Here is a 13084-nt window from a genome sequence, read left to right as displayed (position 1 = left end):
ACACATCAATTCTACAGCACTAGATCATATTAGACTGAAGTGTCTATGGAACTTTTTTTAAATCTATTACATTGATGATTTCATTCTGGTATGTCCTAAAGTTTAAGAAGTACAAATATCCTAGATTGTTTCCTAATATACACATATATGTTGAAGATAAATTATCAGAAAATAAAAGGGTCCTTCAGTTAATTTATCAGTTGTGATCTTAAGAATGCTAGGATATCTCCTCCAAAAAAAAAAAAAAAAAAGGGGGGGGCAAGTTATTGTCTCTTATATCTCTACCAAAAAAAAAAAAAAAACAATTGATGGATCTCTAGACTTTTGAGAAAATAGATCTCATATCTGGGTTTATGCTTCAACCCATTGACCAAGTAGACTCACAAATTCTCTTCTTTGAGTGGAATTCAAAGCAAGGGAAGTCTTACTTGTTAGTTCAGGCTGAAATATTCACAAACTGCCATTTGGCTCCTATGGTCCACCCTGCTGATGCTTAGCATAAAGAGTGTATGGTGGTTATAAATTCTACACAAATTCTATAGATACTTTCAGTCCAAAGAAGTTGCACCTCTTTTAATTAAAGCATAACTTGCAATGTATTTTTCATAATGGACCAGACTCATTATGATATGCTAAACCAGCTGGTAATGGCCTGCCAACTATTAGATCAAGGAGATTCTGAAGGTCTATGCAGAAGAGAAATAGGGAAGTCTTGCTATTGGTTAAAATCTAAGCAATGTAAATTATTTCCCACTTTTCTAGTGAAGACAGTATAGGTAAGAATAATCACCAATTAATATGCAGTGGTTTCGCTAGATATTCAGAGACTTTGGAAAAGATCCAATAATTGGGAAAACTGTTAACAAGAAAGTTTGGTAAGATAAAACTGGATAGAGTATAGCATGTAACCAGAAGGGGGTGGGAATATTTGTGTAACATATAAAATCTCAGCCCAGCTTTGCAGAAGCAAAATTAAACAAAATTATCCATTTCCTGGATATTATACAGTCACCTTTCCCTACTAGCCCACTTGCCAAAGGGGTTCATGAAAAGGGACAATAACAAAAATACATAAGCTATGTTTGAGCTCAAACAAGAACTCAACAAAAATGACCCAGAGCGCCTGGGTGGCTCAGTCGGTTAAGCGTCCGACTTTGGCTCAGGTCATGATCTCGCGGTCTGTGAGTTTGAGCCCTATGTCGGGCTCTGTGCTGACAGCTCGGAGCCTGGAGCCTGTTTCAGATTCTGTGTTTCCCTCTCTCTCTGGCCCTCCCCTGTTCATGCTCTGTCTCTCTCTGTTAAACGTTAAAAAAAATTTAAAAAACAAAAAACAAAAAACAAAAATGACCCAGATACCACTTTTTTTGTGCAACTTTCAAGTAGCACTGACCAATGTGGGCCCCAATATTTTATCATACCTTATAATAGCACTGAGACTCTCAATACAGTTTGATTTCTTCATGGATAGAGAAGGAAGTTCTTATTTCTTATAGAAAAACATTTTTTAAGTTTATATTTCACTTCCTGCCTGTCATATTATCTGCCAGTATTTTCATTTCTCTATCTGTTGAATGCCTTCCACACTCATGACTTTCCCCAATAATACTGGCATTTCATCTGATCAAAGAAACTCCGGAAGCTCACGTCTGTCCCTTCTCCTACTTTGTCAGGACACAGAGCAACAACAATCAACTCAAAGGTGGCCCTAGAATATGTGTTAAAGGAAAGATAACAATAACTCCTCTTGGGCTGGAATTTTATCATTTGGTCTTTGTTAGGTCTTTGGATGTGAGAACATTTCTTGTTTCCTTTTTCTATATGGGTTATTTTTTTCTCTAAAATCTTTCATGCAGCACAGCAGATAAGAGGGGGCCCCCAGACCCTTTATTTCAGAAGGCATCTCTCCCACTGCCTCTGAGGAGCATTTATTTATATATCAGGAAGGCCGAAGAGATAAAAAGGTAGCTGTTAAAATTATTTTAAACCTGTTTCTAGTTTAAGCAAACAGGAACGTTTTGCTCACTTAGGAATCAAACTTGCCCACCAGGAAAAGGACCGGGAAGAGGACCAGGCAGAGTTCAAAGACCCCTGGTAAAAATGAAGCACATTAATATCTTGGCATGGTCCTTCCACTGGGAATTTTCTGTGATTATAAGCAGTCTGTATGGATTTAGGGATGCTCAGTCCTAACTATGTAAGTCATACAATTTCAGTGACATATGACGAATACAGTTTATTGTCAAACCTACAACTCAATGTGAAGGCATACTTTTTTTTTTCCATAAAACATTTACTAATAGTTGTTGTAAATGACACAGATAATAGACACAACTGTGGTAAGCCAAATGTATGAATGGCCCTTTGAAACCAATGAAACAAGGAAAGAAAATTAAACCAAGTATTAAAAGTATTAACCCTACTTGTCTATTTGAACCAGATTAAATCCATTTCACTATATGAGGTCAAAACTAGTTAGGTTTGGTTTTGTTTTATTTGTTTTTTGTTTTTGTTTTTGTTTTTGTTTTTGTTTTGCTGTCCTACTTACTTAACCATTTCTGTCAAATATAACCTGAATACTATGCACTTTTCAGTGTATCCTAACCAATTAAACAAGTACATTAAGGAATAAGAAGGCCAAAGTAAGAGAAGACAGAGTACTGATAATGGAACACTGGAAAAGAATTTTAAAAAGGAGAATGTCTTTTATAAAATGAATTTATATTGTACAGTAAATTGCCTGTAAGTTTTTAAAAATAAGAATATATGCATATTTTTAATTAATTTCGCACCAACTCTTGTCTATCCAATCCAATTATAAAGTGCTATTATTTTAACTCATTTAAATATTAAAATGTGTTTCATCCCAAATCCCAACAGCCTGTTTTACATCTTTCTTACTCTGCATTGCTTTCCCTTTTCTTCTCCCTTGCAGTGTTTCCTTTTTCTGACTTGCCTACTTTGGCCTCTCTTCTTACAAGCTGCAGTTTGTTCCTGTGTCTGTCTATACAGACACATATCTCCTCTTCAACCCCCTTCCCTTTCGCTCTCCTTCTCATACTCTTCCTCCTTAACTATTGTTTTTCCCTTCTCAACTACTTTTAAAAAGTTACATTTCTTTTCTATTTCTCAGTGGAGGAGGAGTATGAGCTATCTGGGGACAGAGTACCAAGAAAGAAACCTTTAACCTCTCCTCACCTGGAAATAATTGAAAATCTTCAGGAAATGACAGTATTTGAATTGTATTTTAGATTGAGGTTTATGTTAAGGTCAGAAATCCCAGCTGAAATTTTTCTTGCTTAAGGCAGGAGAATGAAAATGCCAAGCTGTCGCATGTCTTTGCTTTGAATGTAATCTTAACTTACCTGCTTTTGAGATATTCAAATTGCTAAATATGTTTCTAATTAAACTGTACCAAGTGTGATACATTTTTTTTTCAGCTCCATTTACTGACATTGAATGTTTAAAACTATCCCTGGCTATGTCATCCCTTCCCTTTCTACAATAGACAACATACTGGACTATCTTCCGGGGGGCAGTATCCCTAATGTGAAACCTGGAAATGAAGGTTGTATCATCATCTACTATGCTGCACTTCAATTCAAAAGGCTTTCCAGGTAGCTGTATAGAGAATATAAGATTGAAAAAAAAAAAAATCCTAGGTCACCAATTGTACTTGAAAGTTATAATTATAATAACAAGTGACAGAAAAATTTCATGTGAGTGTAATAGCATTAATGATGCCACCTTCGGTCAGGTAGTGAAGGTTTAAATACCACTAAAGCATAGTAGGCCCAGACTTTGTCATGATCCTCACAGCTCCCTAGAGAAAATAATAATGAACAAAAATGCTAGCTTGGGCTCCATCATCAAATTTAGGTGGGACAAGTTCCAAACTAGTTCACTTCTTGAACCTGCAACGTTCTTGAGCTAACCATGGTTTAAGCAAAACTAAATTTGAATAGAGACAATTATTTCTACCATCACCTCAGCCACTTCTAATGTATAATTCCACTCCCATTACCACAGCATCAATAAAACTACACCCTAAAAGTGGGAATGATTGTATGAATTCCTGAACATATATTTATTTTTTTTTTTAATTGTTATTCTTTGAGAGACAGAGACACAGAGAAAGCAAGTGGGGGCAGGGGCAGAAAGAGAGGGAGACACAGAATCCAAAGCGGGCTCCAGGCTCTGAGCTATCCGCACAGAGCCCGACTTGGGGCTTGAACCCACTAACCGCAAGATCATGACCTGAGCAGAAGTCAGACGGCTTAACAGACTGAGCCACCCAGGCACCCACCCCCACCAAACATATATAATATGAACATAACATGCACAATATCAATGTAGTTATTATCATCTTATATGGTAAGCTAACCTTAATGGGTTTATTCAGTTTAATGACCTAGAGATATGGGGCAGAAAACAATTCTTTACTTATGCAAAAATATTTAATTCCTTGCAATACAAGAAGGAAAAGAACACAAAGCATTGCCTCAGGGTATCCTTTCACAGTGGTACCCAGAAGCTGTATAAATAAAACTGTAATGTAGCCTCATTCTCATATATACCAACAAAGCAAGTGTTTTCTGAAGAAATTGGAGGGTAGATATAATGCAGACTTTGGAGCTAGAGATTTGATTTATGACTTAATAGAGCAGTTAAGTCATTTAGTTTTTGTAAGTTTTTGTTCCCTCACTTCAAAAACACAGTTAATAATATCTAATTTGCAGCTTGTTGTGAAAATTAAATATTTGTAAAGCACCAGAAAGTAACAGTGCTCAAAAAAGATTCTATTCATATGATTATTAATTTATTATATTACATTAATATGAAGAAAATTATTTGAGGTTGCTAATAAATCAGAAAAAGGAGTTATGTCAGTATTCATATAAATCACACATAATATGCAATCAAGCTAAATCTTTTATACTATCTAATAAAACTACTTTCAAAAAAAGCTATAAAACTTAAAAATTACTACATTGAGGTGAATATAACACTTTTAAGGTATTAGTGCATTAAAAGTAAGATGAGAACACAAATGTATAGCCTTTGTGTTGTGATGTGAATATTTCTTAGAAATATATTTTTTTAGGGGTGTCTGGATGGCTCATTCGGTTAAGTGTCCAACTCTTGATTTTAGCTCAGATCATGATCTCATGGTTCATGGGTTTGACCCCTGACTGGGGTCTTCACTGGCAGTGTGGAGCCTGCTTGGGATTCTTTCTCTTTCTCTCTCCGCCCCTCCCCTCTTCTCTCTTGCTCACTCTCTCTCAAAAGGAAAATAAACACAATTTTTTTTTTTAAATCCTACTAAATGGATAGATGGAAAGCTCTGTAATTACATATAAATGTTTTCCTGTGAATTAAACTAGAATGCTAATAATATGGTAAAGCCTAAAAAGTCATCTCAGTCTAACCCTGTCACAATTTGAGAATTCCAAATTAAATTTTTCTAACACAGGAATTAGAGACATTTTGTACATGCATTAAATTTGTTTGTCATTTTTTTTTCTAATTCTATAATGAGATAACCTAAGAAATACATTCCTTTATGAGTTTAATCAGCATTTATATCTATACATATGTAACATACCTCATTAGTGCCTTCTGTTTTTAACAAAATTAGGCTCCTACAAAGAAAGGAAAGAAAAACTGTTAGATGTTTACTGAATTAGGGAGAAGCCTACAGGGCCATGGGTATAAACAACTTCAGTGCTTTAGCTCCTGAAACGGTTCCAGCATTTCTGAGGCAAATTAGCTCTCTTAAGGCAGGTCAAAATCAGGACAGTCTCTATAACTTTCTTCAGGGATACAATTCTTAGCAGGATAGGACTCCAGGAAATTTTTATATGATGCACTGAAGTAAAGGAATAAGTTGAACATATTAAATACACTGAAACAGTTGACCTGATCTCACCATGTGTTATAGGCATGGGAAACTACAGTGAATAAAGTACTGACTAAAATATAGTTAGCATTAAACAAAAATAAAAATTAAATACAAATTAAAAAGAACATGTAGCATGACAAGTGGTAATGAATTCTATGAAGAGGCGAAAAAAAGACCTCAAGGAAAATAAATGCCGTGGTGAAGGGTTGTAATTCCAAATATGGTGGTCATATAAGACATTCACGTACGTACGGGTGATCCTTGAGATAAGACACACTGAAGGCAAAGAATTGACTCATGAAGATAGAGGGATGGGAAGCTTAAGTCTAATCAATAGCCGAAACAAAAGCTCCAGGGCAGGTTGGGGTGGTAGGGCAGTGAGTTATGGAGAATTTAAGAAATAAAAAGGAGGCCAGTATAACTGAAGTGAATTGAATGAAAGTGGTAGGGAAGACTCACAAGGTGACAGAAGACAGTATCTTTTGAAATATATACAGATACAGCTCAAGCAGATAGAACTGTTAAGTAGCTTTGGTGGACAGTTGCAAACAGGATAGAGAAGAATATATTTGCTTATTCAAGACCACTTCAAAGCCACTCATAAGTATTACTCATTGTGTCTCTGAAAGTGTTTGGTCTCTCTTGTTTATTATGTATCTTTCTACAAAATACCTAGATTTCTAAATATGTAATCCAAATAATATATAATCCCCAATATACACTGTTTCATATTCACATTTGTAGTTATACACTTGAAATTACCATATATATGATCAGATAGCACGTAAATACTCAAGACAACCTGCATTAAGTTTGAAATCTTCCTTCCAACCTACTCTTTTAGTAAATGAAATGGACATTGATATAGAAATGGACATTGATATAGCCCAACATCCATTCTCCTATTCTCTTTAATACCAGGCCCAGATTTTAGGGGCCTATGCTTACTGTTAGCCAAAGTCAACATTTCTCTAGCCTCTTTTTCCATAAGTTTGGCAGTATGACCAAATTTTGGTGAATTGGATGTGAGCAGCAATGTTATTTGGGTCTGGCTGTTTAAGGTGGACCAACTCCATCTACACTTCTGCTATTACCTCTTCCTGCAATGAGGACACTATAAATGAAGTTCTTGAACCGTAGTCTTAAACCACATGATGGAAGCTTGATAATGGGAGCTTGGTATAGGATGGTGAAATAATGAGATTGACATCTGTTTCATCGATGATATTGCACAAGAACCACAATATCAATTTTGGACTGCTTACCTAATTTTTTTAATGTAGTATTAAAAAAAAAGTATACCTTTCTCTTGTCTAACAATTTTTACTTTGAATTTTTATTTTAAAATGAGCTGAACATATATACAGGGTTACAACCATTCTTTTATTGGTCCATATTTAAAATCACCTTTTGTTCTGCTTTAATTCGTTCTACCTACTCGTTCCAGCAGTTAGCCATCATGTTCTGTTTATTTACCTTTGGCTATCTAAACTATCTAAAACATCTCTTCTCTAAGCAACTGTCCTGCTCTCATTTTTGGACTGAAGGCATTGTCTTATGGATTGTCTATAGCCAGTTGGAAAAATACATATCCCTACATACAGATCTACTTCTTCTGTTTTCTTGCTTAAAGTTGGGTGCTAATTTTATTAACATAACTTCCACGGCTATCCTAAGACATTTACAACTTATATTTCTGTAAACAACATATTTGGCAGTATCATGCCCACGTGTCTCCCATATTCACTTAGGAATCAATCATAGATTCTTTACATATCTGAAGCTGTCAGGCAAGAATTTATATCTACTCTCAGGGGGCATCTGGGTGGCTCAGTCGGTTAAGCATCCGACTCGATTTCAGCTCAAGTCATGATCTCATGGTTCGTGGGTTCAAGCCCTATATTGGGTTCCATGCTGACAGCACGGAGCCTGCTTGGGATTCTCTCTCTCTGTTTCTCAAAATAAGTAAGTAAATAAATAAAACATTTAAAAAGAATTTACATCTACTCTTATCAATGCCTAAGGTGCCCTTATTTTTTTCATCAAAATATGAATAGAATAAGATAATAAAAAATCATATGGACATAAAACTCATACGGGGCACCTGGGTGGCTCAGTCAGTTAAACGTCTGACTTCAACTCAGGTCATGGTTTCACAGTTCATGAGTACGAGCCCTGTGTTGGGGTCTGTGCTAATAGCTCAGAGCCTGGAGCCTGCTTCAGATTCTGTGTCTCCCTGTCTCTCTGCCCCTTCCCCGTTCATGTGCTCGCTCTCTCTCTTTATCTCAAAAATAAACACTTAAAAAATTTTAAAAAACACACACATGCAGTTTAGAATCTTGGGTTAAAGACTTCTTAGCAGTTTGAACTTGGGAAATTTTCTTAATCTTTCTGAATATCGATTTTCTAATTGGCAAAATGTCAACAATGTCTTGCTCATGGTAATGGTTAAAAAACTAAGTTCAAAATGTTAGAGTTGAAGCCATGATGGAACAAGAAGGAGAAGATTTATCACTACACTTTAAATATATAACATATGTAAATGACACATGCTTAATAACTGTGTTCAGATATTGGCCAGCAGACAATGGTCTGCTGTGATCCTGCTTGGAAGGGAAACAATTGCTGATACTTTCTCTGCTTCCAGGCACGTTCTAAAGGAACAGGTAAACAATCCCAAACAGTTAATTGCAATCTGAGTTGAGACAGAATCAAAGGTCAGGATGTCTGCTGTGGTTGGAATTTTTCAGCCTTGCAAAAAGGCAGGACATAAACAGTAAAAGGGATCCAGAAATAAACATAGTGGACTGTTTGCATCTTTGTTGACTACTAAAACATAAATATGTGGGGTGAAATTTCACAATGTCAAGAAGACAACTAAAAGGGAGCTGTAAACTTCATAGTTCACAGAGTTAACACAGGAGTAGGAGGCATTTAAGATCTCCCCAGCCAGTGTTACTATTCCTTGATTGCTTAAGCATCTAGTAGAAAAGTCAAAGAAAAGACTTTTAGTGGTAAGGTTAAATATTTGCCATGGTAAAAGCCACTCTAGATGTACACAAACAAACTAGACTTAAAATGAATCACATGTAATTCAATAGATGTGGGTAGAAGAATTGGCTAATCTCAGAGAAAGAAACTTCAACCTCTACCTTACACCAAACACACAAAAAGCAATTTGAGATCAATCATGGATCTAACTAAAGCATTAAAATATGAAAGTATAAAAGCAAAATACATATATATATATATATATATATATATATATATATATATATATATTCATACACACACACACACACACACACAGGAAAAAAATCCTGCAAAATCAGGATAAGCAAAAATTTCTTAGAAGATTAAAAAAAACCCTTAAAACAAAAAATTGATATAAATGGATTTTACCAAAATTAAAACTTCATAAAATATTACCATTAAGAAAATGAAAAGGCAAGCTACTGAATGGAAACAAAGTTATCTGCCTTTTTTTCTTTCTCACTTTGTTCCTCCTTTTCTTCCATTTATCTATTTAATAAATATGTCTTTAATAAAGGATTTTAATATGAAATATATAAGCTGTGATATTATACCTCAATAATAACTAGGCAAAATAATGTAAAAATGGGCAGAATATTTAAACAGAGAGTATGGAAAAAGATTAATTAATGGCTGCTACACATACATGGAAAAATACTCATTATCAGTCATTAGAAAAATGGGAAAAAATTAATATCACTGCAAACATACCAGAATGGCAATCATTAAAATGTTGACAATTTCAAGCCTTAAACACAGTTGGAACAACTAAAATGATCACGCACTGCAAATGGGAATGCAAAATGGTCCAATTACATTGAAAAGCATTTTGGTAGTTTCGATAGAATTAAACATGCACTCACCATATGACCCAGCAATTTCACTCCCAGCTATTTACCCAAGAGAAATGAAAACCTATATCAACATAAAGACTTCTGCACAAAATTTTAAAGTTGCTTTATGTATAGTAGCTCCAAACTGGAAACAACTCAAAACTAGAGGCAATGCAAATGTCTAATCTGGGTCTTAGCTCTTAGTTACTGGCTCCTTTCTGCATCTTCTCTTTACCTACCCACCTGAAGATCTCTCCTTGTATACATCTAAGAGAAAGCAGGTGCTTACCCAATCAAATTTATCTTGATTTTACCAGAACATTTTAAAACAGGCTATCTTGTAAGCTGTTGAAAACACAATGGATGGCTGATTTGCAGTCAGTTGTGTATTCTCAGTCCATTCAGCTTGATCAGATTGGCCACATGATCCAGAATATGCCATCAATTCTCTCTGAACATACTAATTCTGCTTTCATCAGTTAGGGCTAAGCTATTTGGTTTAGAAGCATCTAGAAATATCAGATACCATGAATAAACTGTTTAAAACAAAATCATAGATGGAAAGAAGGAAGGAAATAACTTGAATTATTATATAGCAGATTTGCCTGTGACAACCAAAAGGATATGAGTAACTAATGAAAAAGGTCATTTTTCAACTAAAGAAAGGTCATTTCAACTAATGAAAACTAGGTCATTCTTCTATTTGCACATAGTAGATTAAACGCATTGAAATAATGAAGGCTACAATAAATGAATTATAATATTGTGGAACTGATGCTCAGCCATCTCTCTACCATATTAACTATTATATAGGATTATATATGGGTTAGTAATTCTTAGTCATTTTAGAGTATTATAATTGTTACTGTTCATTATTACCATATCATTCTAGATACTACGTCCACCAAATAATTTTAATTGATTGCATTATGATCAACACTATTTTAATTTAGTTTTTGAAAATTAGTATGCTATGTGCATGATGACTATTTTTCAAGGTACACAAAACAGATACCAACTGAAATAATACAAACTATCAATATTTTATAGCAAAATTTTATGTGGGTTTTTCACATATTTATACTTCAAGTAGTTGGATATCAGTATGGAAGTTAGAATAAGTTGGCATAATTACTGAACTATAATGAAGAAAAATTTCAATTAAAAAGGATACATACCGTGCTGTATTTATTTCTATTGCATCACCAATATTATATTTTCCTAAAATTATTCATTAATGCCATTTATTTTTTCTAGAGACAGCCTATACAAGTGAAATGAAAGAGTCTGACTGCAGCTTATGCCATGAACAAAACATCTCTGGTTATTGCCACTATATAGCTGATGGACCATAAAGCATGATGCTTTTGAAAGGCCAAATATAAAACTGAGTTGTTAAAATGTATCACATCTTTTTATAGATTAAGAAAGTGCTAAAACGATATGATATTTCAAAGATGCCATAACAATTAAGCAAAGTGACCCCACCAATCATTTGTTAGGTTTAAAAATGCAGCCCCTCATAATTTAAATCACTCATTTGACATTTTACACAAAACTCAGGGACAACCTTCATTTTTATGAGAAGAAGCATAACTGACTTGTACCTTCCTTTCTTGCTTCAGGAAAATCTGGTGAAGGGGAAGAAGTATAGTCTTAGAAGTTCAAAAAACCTATCTTCAAGTCCCTTACTGCCAAGCCCTGACTAGCTATAAAACTTTGGAGGTCAATAATTTCTTTGGACATGAGCAGGAGGAGTTGATATAACAATGTTAAAAGGAATGACATGAGGATTTAAGATACGATGTCAGGCACATTATAAATGTTGTTGCAACAACCTCCGCCCCAGGACCACAATAAAGGAATTGAAATATTTCAGGAGAACCAAGTGAAGGCAGTAGTATGGTATTCTACACATGTGGCAGGTTTTTGTTTGTTTAAATGTTTATTAATTTTAGAGAGAATACATGCACGCTAGAGTAGGGGAGGGGTAGAGAGAGAGGGAGAGAAAGAATCCCAAGCAGGCTACATGCTGTCAGTGCAGAGCCCAACATGGGGCTTGATCTCATGGATCATGAGATCATGACTTGAGCCAAAATCAAGAGTCGGACACTTAACTGAGTCACCCAGGTGCCTGCACTGACAGCAGAGAGCCTGCTTGGGATTCTTTCTCTCCCTCTCTCTCTGGCCCTCCCCCACTTGCATGTGCACACTCTTTCTCTTTCAAAATAAATAAATAAACTTAAAAAAAAACTAATTATGCCAATTTTGGAATTCCTAGATGTTCATTTTTGAACATCATTGCTTTTGATGTATTTCATACTATTCCTACTTGTCTTTTTCTTTTCTCTAGATCCTGTTTTTATTCTGGGAGACACCTAACTCCACATAGATGACAGGTTCAATAACCTTCTATATCATGTCTTTGACTTCCTCATTTTTAATGATTTTCATTGCAGTCCAATTTAATCATACTTTTCACAGTCACTGTATTGGTTTCTTAGAGTTGCTGTAACACATTGCCACAAAGCTGGTGGCTTAAAACATAATTTTTTTCTCACAGTTCTTGAGACCCTAAGTCCAAAATCAAGGTGTTGTCAGAGCCCCACTCCCTCTGCAGTCTCCAGGGGAGACCTTCCTAGCTTCTGATGCTTCCATGCATTCTTTGACTTACGGCTGCCTAATTCCAAGCTCTGCCTCTGTCTTCAGGTAATGTGGATCTCAGAAGATTTTTCCATGATCCCCAGAACTCCCTTATCTTTTCTCTTGTGCCTCTTATAAAGGATACTTGCCATTGGATTTAGAGGCCAGTTGGATAAACCAGTAGGATCCCATCTTGAAATCTTTACTTACACCCGAAAGACACTTCTCACAAATGAAGTCACATTCATAGGCTCCTGGGGTTAGGATACGGATTTAATTGTGGAGACACCACCGTTCCATGCACCATAGTCACCATTTCAACTTCCTCATCAGCTGTGGCCTTTCTAATTTGCTGTTTTTCATAGTTTGCTCCAGTCCTCCTCACAGAGATAGCAGTTACTTTTTCCTTGTGTTCCTATAAAACTATATGATCCTTTCTTGAGTTTTCTTTCCCAGAAAGCTAAAACCTAAGTTTCTTCACATAAGCTGTTTTCTTAAAAATGTCCCCATTATCATGACATTGCAAATACTTAGTAAAGCTCTGACAATGAAACAACTCAACCACTATCCTTCTGACTGCACACAGGATTATCAGAGCTGCTGGATTAATGTGCATGCACACAAACACAGACAGAAACATCTTTATAATCTCTATAATCTCATGATTGCCAATGAA

The 13084-nt window shown here is 35.3% G+C and overlaps 1 long non-coding RNA gene across 3 annotated transcripts in view; it reads right to left on the bottom strand.

Annotated features, from left to right (window-relative positions):
- LOC123382709 overlaps positions 1-13084 on the bottom strand; it is a 350458-nt gene that overhangs the window by 65110 nt on the left and 272264 nt on the right. For all 3 annotated transcript variants that reach the window (XR_006591490.1, XR_006591488.1, XR_006591489.1), the window contains exon 3: positions 5603-5639. This is a non-coding gene — a long non-coding RNA (uncharacterized LOC123382709). The remainder of the gene's footprint in view (positions 1-5602; positions 5640-13084) is intronic.

Source organism: Felis catus, chromosome F1 (assembly GCF_018350175.1).
Source record: "Felis catus isolate Fca126 chromosome F1, F.catus_Fca126_mat1.0, whole genome shotgun sequence".
Lineage (NCBI taxonomy): Eukaryota > Metazoa > Chordata > Mammalia > Carnivora > Felidae > Felis > Felis catus.
Note: the sequence above shows the minus strand (reverse complement) of the source record. Positions and strands in the feature narration are given on the sequence as shown.